We start from the raw sequence: 6,896 nt of genomic DNA, 5'->3' as shown, positions 1-6,896 counted from the left end.
TGCCCTGTTTCTTGATGGCTGAAGTACACCTATTGCCAACATATTGCAGACGTAGCTATTTATTGATAAACTGATGCATCAGTAAATAAACCTTTTTTTCTTAGATGTTAAAGGTTACCAGGAATCAGTTCAATAATGGTGGTTTATGAACTCTGATATTGTTTGAGATACTATTCCATTTAATTATTTAGTTAGAACTATGTCACCTGAAATGGAGAAAGTAACAGCAGGTTCTTCTCAATGAGCTTGAAATGGCGGGAATCAATAATGTTGTCGATTTGCTCACAGGTAATACCTTTCACCAACTGTCCTGTACTAGAAAAGAAGAGTTAGGTAGACTCTCTACTGGCAACTTTTAAGGGGGGTAGATGGGGATAAGGGAGAAGTAGAAGGGGGGAGCAATGGAGAGAAGGAGAGGGGAAACAAGTAGGGTAAGAGAAAGAATAAAAGAGTAGGAAAGAAGAAAGGAGCCAAGAGCAGGGAAATGGTAGAGGGGAGGAAAGGTGGCCAGAAGAAATAAGGGGAAGAAAGTAGTAAAAAATAGAGAATAGAAAAGTGTGTGTGGGGAGGGAAGAAGTAGAATGGAATACGGTTGGGTAGTGGGGAGTAAAAGAAAAGAAGAGGAGGAGAGGGAAGAAGAAATGGAATGGAGAAGAAGACTTTAATAAAATGGTACTGCTTCTCAGAGCAACTAAGCAGGTTACATCCTTCTCCTAAGCAAAATGTCCAATCGGTTTCTGAGTGCAACAGTTCCGGATGTAATAAAAAGGAATGGAGGAGCTCAGCTATGAGGAGAGATTAGCTGAACTGAATCTATTCTCCATTGAGAAGAGACGTATAAGGGGGATATGATCACATACATAGTTACATAGTAGGTCAGGATGAAAAAAGACATAAGTCCATCAAGTTCAACCACTAGGAAAATATTCATATCCCAGATATAAAATCCTATAAGACATAGTTAGTCCTTGTATGAAATTATAAATGGTCCATATAGAGAACTCCCTTCCCAACTACCCACTAAGGTCTGTAAAAATGTGGAATCGTCTCCCTCAGGAAGTAGTTTCAGCAACTACTATAAATTGCTTTAACCTCACTGGCGGTATGAATATTAATTATTATTAAATGTAAAAGTGTAATACTTAGTATTTTAAATTTCCCGCCTGGTCCCGCTTCCCAGACGCATGGTCCCGCCCCCCAGTCACACGCCCACTTGCAGATGCCCAGCCGGCATCTGCTTTCCCTAGTCTCACGTCCCCAACGTTCACAGGCCGGGGAGGCAGATGCCAACTGGGCATCGTCAGGTTACACAGATGCCCGGCCCACATCGCCAGGGGAAGAAGATGCCGGGCATTGCTCAAGGGCGCCAGGAGTACCACTTACCAGGTAAGCTGTTTAAACTCCCTGGCAATTGCACCCCAAGTGCAATTGCCACTTTTGGTATGGATAATTAACCCCGAGCCACACTCGGCATTACCGCTAAGGAGATTAAGAAAAAGCTGGATGCTTTCTAGAAGCACATAATATAACTAGGTATTAAGGTAAAGGTAACAAGAATCAGGAAGAAATGTTTCTCCCCTGTTGGAGGTTTTTTTTTTTTTTTTTTTGCCGTCCTCTGGACCAACCCATAGGGTTTTATATCTGGGATATGTTTATTTCCCTATGGGTTGAACTTGATAGACTTATGTCGTTTTTTCAACCTAACTCACTATGTAATTATGTAATGATTACTCTTGAAAATATTACAACACTAAATTGTGTATCACATTACCTCAGCAGATTCTCCAGCGTTGTTTTATTAGACAGCAACTCAAACAGAAATAGAGCCTGGAAGACAGAAATCAATGATGTTGAGTAACTCCCTTTGGTTTTAGGGCAATAGAAGAGTTCATATTATTTACATGCACAGTGTGTTTTAATGGTTCTAAAAGACAATAACGTCCAACAAATCTTCTTCACATTTTACTAAAACTTCACAACAAAGAATATGCAGGATATGTAGGTCATTATATGTATTTTAGTAATACACCTCTCAAAAATTAGATTCCTGTCATAGTGGAAAAGTAAAGGCCAACCATAACCATTATTTTTAGTTTTGAGTATATTGAGAAAAGTTTACAACTGCTGTCTGTGGCCCATCAAGAAAGACTTTATCAATCTGCACCCATGCTTGGAAGCTTCCATTTAAATCATTGGGAGTGTGCTTAGGAATTGAAGTACCGTATTTTTCGGACCATAAGACGCACTTTTTTTCCCCCTAAAGTGGGGGGAAAATCAGGGTGCGTCTTATGGTCCGAATGCATATTTTTTTACTTACCTGTATCCCCGCGATCCCCGGGCACTAGAGGTTGAATGGGGACAAGTTTCCCCATTCATCACATCTAGTGCCCCGTGTTCTTGGATAGAGAAACTCTATCCAAGGACACATACAACTAGTCCCTAAAAATAACCCGAATTTTCCCACCATTGACTTCAATGGTGTTCAAATTTGGCATTCGATCACCCAAACAATATCTCACTATTCGATCGAATAACTGTCGAATCGAATAGTGAGTTATTTGATCAACACTAGTCTGCACTGTATGGGGAATGTGATGTTTGGTTTGCAGATTCCAGCTATCAGGGACGTGAGGCATTTAAACAAAGGAAAGTCCATGTGATGCCTGGGCCAGGGATGTACACTTAAAAATTATAAGACATCACATTTCCTTTAAACCACAATAATGAGTTATTTCAAAGCAAAGAACAATAACTTTGCCATTCAATTGATGTGCCATTCTAACTACCTGGGGAAGTGAAGGCAGCCAAAACCTCTCTGACTCCAAACCCAGCTTGAATAAATGCTGATTGCTGAGAGCAGTTAGGTTAAACACATAATTACCTGACTTGTTCTCATCTCTTTCTCCTTTAGGACTGCAACATCCAAGTCCCTTTCTGTTGATAGTTGTGCAAGAGACACATCTTTAAAGAATGCTCCACTCATTTCTGCCAAAACCGTCTGAAACTCTCCAGAAGACATCAGCTAATTAGGAGAAAAACAGCAAGGACATATGAGCGGTGCCACTGCGATATGCCAGGCACATTTCATTCTATTGTTCCAGAGAATAAGATGACTTTTTTTGGCTGACAATTGTAGGCTATTAACATTCAGAAAGGAAAATCACAAATTGTGTGGATTCTACAGCTGCCAAGAAAGTAGACTGTATAAAATATTAGTCAGCTATTATATAAAATGTACATGTGTTTGACACTGCAGTGCAATTTGGCAATATATTTATATTTCAAAGGGGTTTATAAGTAAAATTTACCATACGTTTTGTCAGCACTGCATGTTGCTGCCATGTAAATAAAAGGTAATAATTAAATCTGTATTTTGCCTCAAATCGCATGCATATGCATACAGAATTCATGGCAGAAAATAATCTCTGGGACTTAACTTCCCTAGCGGTTCACTTCTTTCCGGTTTTATGTGGGCAGTTCTGAGCCCGGGTGTGCCTGCTCTTCCAAGTCTTATCAGTATCGCCCCTTCCACCGGCCAATTAGGAAATAGCCTCTTAACCTCCCTAGCGGTTCATTTCTTTCCGGTTTTATATGTCTAAAAGCGGTACATTGTTTTTCATGAAAATATATTTTACAGTATAATATAATAGTAAGAGTATAATAAAGTTTGAGACACAAAATCATGTCAAAATAATAAATTAAATAAATAAAAAAATCGAATGAGCCTACGATGGGAGAGTAGGGGGTTCTGGCATCATGACGTCACTCTGGGGGAAGTTTCTTCCCCTTTGAGTGACACACAGCTCCCGGAGCATGCGTGCCCTGGATTCCGTAAATTTAGAAGTCCGTGAGGTCCGAAAACCTGCCGACCACTGCAAAAAATACACATAGATTTGCTGTTACAGCTGCCAAATATTGGAAATTCTGCACAGGCAACTTGTGAATTATGCACCTCTTGCTCACCTTTTTTTCCTAATTCAGTTTCTAGAATCCCCACTTCCCTTTTGTGCTGCTTATTAAGTGATGAATTACCATCAACACCTCTGTGTAATAAATAGGTAGATGACTCAGGAAGCAACAAATTGAAACTCAGAAATAACAGAGAAATAGAAAGCACGAGAGATTTTCAGAGCTGTGAGTGCATCATAAAAACGACTAAACACAGTAGGTCGTATGATTAAGTAAACCTATAACTGTTTTCCACTGATTATAAATATTAAAACATTCAGGGAAATTACATTTATATTCACTGTTTGGTCCTTTATATTCAAGCAATCATTGTTCTCAGTTCAGTTAAGTTAACACACGAGAATAGGGGAACTTATTAAGTAATAGTTATTGTCAGCTGAAACAACTTGCAGTCCAATGGCTAATATAAAGATCTTTATCCTTGAGTTAATGTAAATCTATATTTTATGGTCCTGATTTATTAAAGCTCTCCAAGGCTGGAGAGGATACACCTTCATCAGTAAAGCTGGGTGATCCAGCAAACCTGGAATGGATTTCTTGAAAGTCATTAGCTATTTGTTAGCGAAGGTTTTCCATTCTTGACCAGATCCATTCCAGGTTTGCTGGATCACCCAGCTTCACAGATGAAAGTTTATCTTCTCCAGCCTTGGGGAGCTTTAATAAATCAGGACCTATAAGTGGAGCTTTGGTATGTTACAGATAACATTTAAAAATGGTAATTAGGCCTAAGCAGTACTGTGAAAATTGTACCATGTGCCGTATGCAACTTGACAAGAAGCATGTTTACCCCTGACACATGGACAACATGCATGATGGCAGATGTGTGACCCTGTCCCTTGATGTCCATCTATTTGTTTGAAATTCCTTCTTTGTTCCTATACTTGTTTTATTCCTGTTGATATATCTCAATAAAGTGACACAGATTCCTTGAATACATTACCCTTAAACAACAGCGGTACATGGGAAATATGTTGGCAATTCTCTGTGCCATGATTTTGGAGGATCTTTTGTATCCTATATATGTTTAAAATAGTGGAACATACAAGATAACTAACTTTAAAGTATTGTTTGAGGGATATTTAAAATGTATCACTTTTGATGTTTATGATGCACTGAATTTTGTAAAATGTATCTTTGCATATAATAAAACTAAATACTGAATGTTATTTTTAAACATATATTTTGCTTTGGGCATGCTCTACCACACTATAGCTATAGAAAATAATTTATTCAGTACCAATAATTTCAATGTGATAACTGTTATCTGTTTGTTGTTAAAACCCTGATGCCATATATTTAAGTTTTTTAGCGAGATGAATGACATTGCATTAAAAATGCATTATATGTGTTTTATGTGTTTTTCAGTGCATGTAACTGTACACAAATAGGAAACGAACATGAAAAATTGTTTCCAGCAACGATAATGTGTGCACTAGTGTGCAATAGTGTACGCAGCCCTAATCCTTTTACGGGCATAATGAAAAAGCAACAAAGTTTAAGTGAACCTGTGGCCACCTATAGGTATTCATGGATTTACATACTCTCAACAAACAGTAGATGATCTATAGATAAGGATGATGAGATAGATGAGATAAAACAAGTGCGTACTGACTCACTTATCAACAATTGATTTGCAGGAGCAAGAAATCATTCAAGTCATTCTTTTTCTTCTTCCCTTCCCACACCAACAGGAAGCAATAATAGATAGATAGATAGATATAGGATTACAAATTAATAGGAGCAGATTGATTCTTAAACAACAGGTAAAAGAATAAAATTAATAAATCAGTACTGTTCTCCTTTATCTTACAAATAGCAGACTGGGAGATTTGAATGTCAAAACTGGCGAAATACCTGAACACTTTAGAATGTCATATAGTCAGGCAAGTGATACGGTTCACATAATGGGTCAGATTTATGAAAGCTCTCTAAGACTGGAGAATATACACTTTCATAAGTGAACCCGGGTGATTCAGAAAACCTGCAATGGATTTACTAAAGGTCATTTGGTATTTGTTAGCAAATGTTTTCAATCCTGGACCAGGTCCATTCCAGGTTTGCTGGATCACCCAGCTTCACTGATGAAAGTGTATCCTCTCCAGTCTTGGAGATCCTTAATAAATCGGGCCTCGTCAGCCACTTTTTAGATACACCCTGCTAATACAGGGTCAGAGACCATTTTTTCCTTCAGGACTGCTGTAATTCTTCTTGGCATAGATTCCACAAACTGCTGCATACACTCTTCGGGAATTCTGATCTTGACATCATGAAGTGTATATAGTGTTACATTTATTATGGTTGGATCAATTGTGTTACATCTGCCAACATCACATCAGAAATGTTTACACAATCAATAATTTACCTCTAAAACCTCTTAGAGATCCAAGGGACTTTTCTACTACTTCATCAGTAAATCTTGTTCAAATACATTTTTATTATAAACATTATAAAAACAAAGTCAATCATGCACCCCCCTTCTTTTCACTCCTGAAAAAGTAGAGAAGGCAACTGTGAAACGTGTTGAGTAAATATGAACAAGTGGATTGTATCTATGTATTGGATTGCCATAAAATACTATGTTTTTATAATGTTTATTATAAAATCTATTTAAACAAATATTACTGATGAAGTATTAGAAATCTGTTGCCTAAAAAGTCCCTTGGATCTCTAAGAGGTTTTAGAGATAAATAATGATCATGAATAGTGTTGGTGTTCGAATTTAGGTTGTCCTTATATTTGGTTAGGTTGTCGACTTGAAAATGACTGTTCGAATTCAGATAGACCTGACCCGAAAAAAAACGAGATCCGTAAAAATTTGGATAAAAAATGTTTTAAAAAATGTAAAAAAATAAAAATGAATGTTAACCACCTGAGCGTTACACTGATTTCTAGATTTCTGTTCCAAAAGCGTCACAGGTTTTCATGAA

At 37.6% G+C, this 6,896-nt stretch overlaps 1 long non-coding RNA gene across 1 annotated transcript; it reads right to left on the bottom strand.

Moving 5' to 3' along the window:
- Positions 1–11: 11 nt before the first annotated feature.
- Positions 12–3,255, bottom strand: LOC140344917 (uncharacterized). The gene is made up of 3 exons (XR_011923705.1): positions 2,882–3,255; positions 1,772–1,827; positions 12–310 (listed from the first exon to the last, which is right to left on the bottom strand). It is a non-coding gene; the product is annotated as an uncharacterized lncRNA (long non-coding RNA).
- Positions 3,256–6,896: the final 3,641 nt, after the last annotated feature.

The sequence above is a fragment of the Pyxicephalus adspersus genome, unplaced genomic scaffold (assembly GCF_032062135.1).
Source record: "Pyxicephalus adspersus unplaced genomic scaffold, UCB_Pads_2.0 Sca173, whole genome shotgun sequence".
NCBI classification, from domain to species: domain Eukaryota; kingdom Metazoa; phylum Chordata; class Amphibia; order Anura; family Pyxicephalidae; genus Pyxicephalus; species Pyxicephalus adspersus.
The sequence above is the reverse complement of the archived record's forward strand: the minus strand, read 5'-3'. Positions and strand labels throughout refer to the sequence as shown.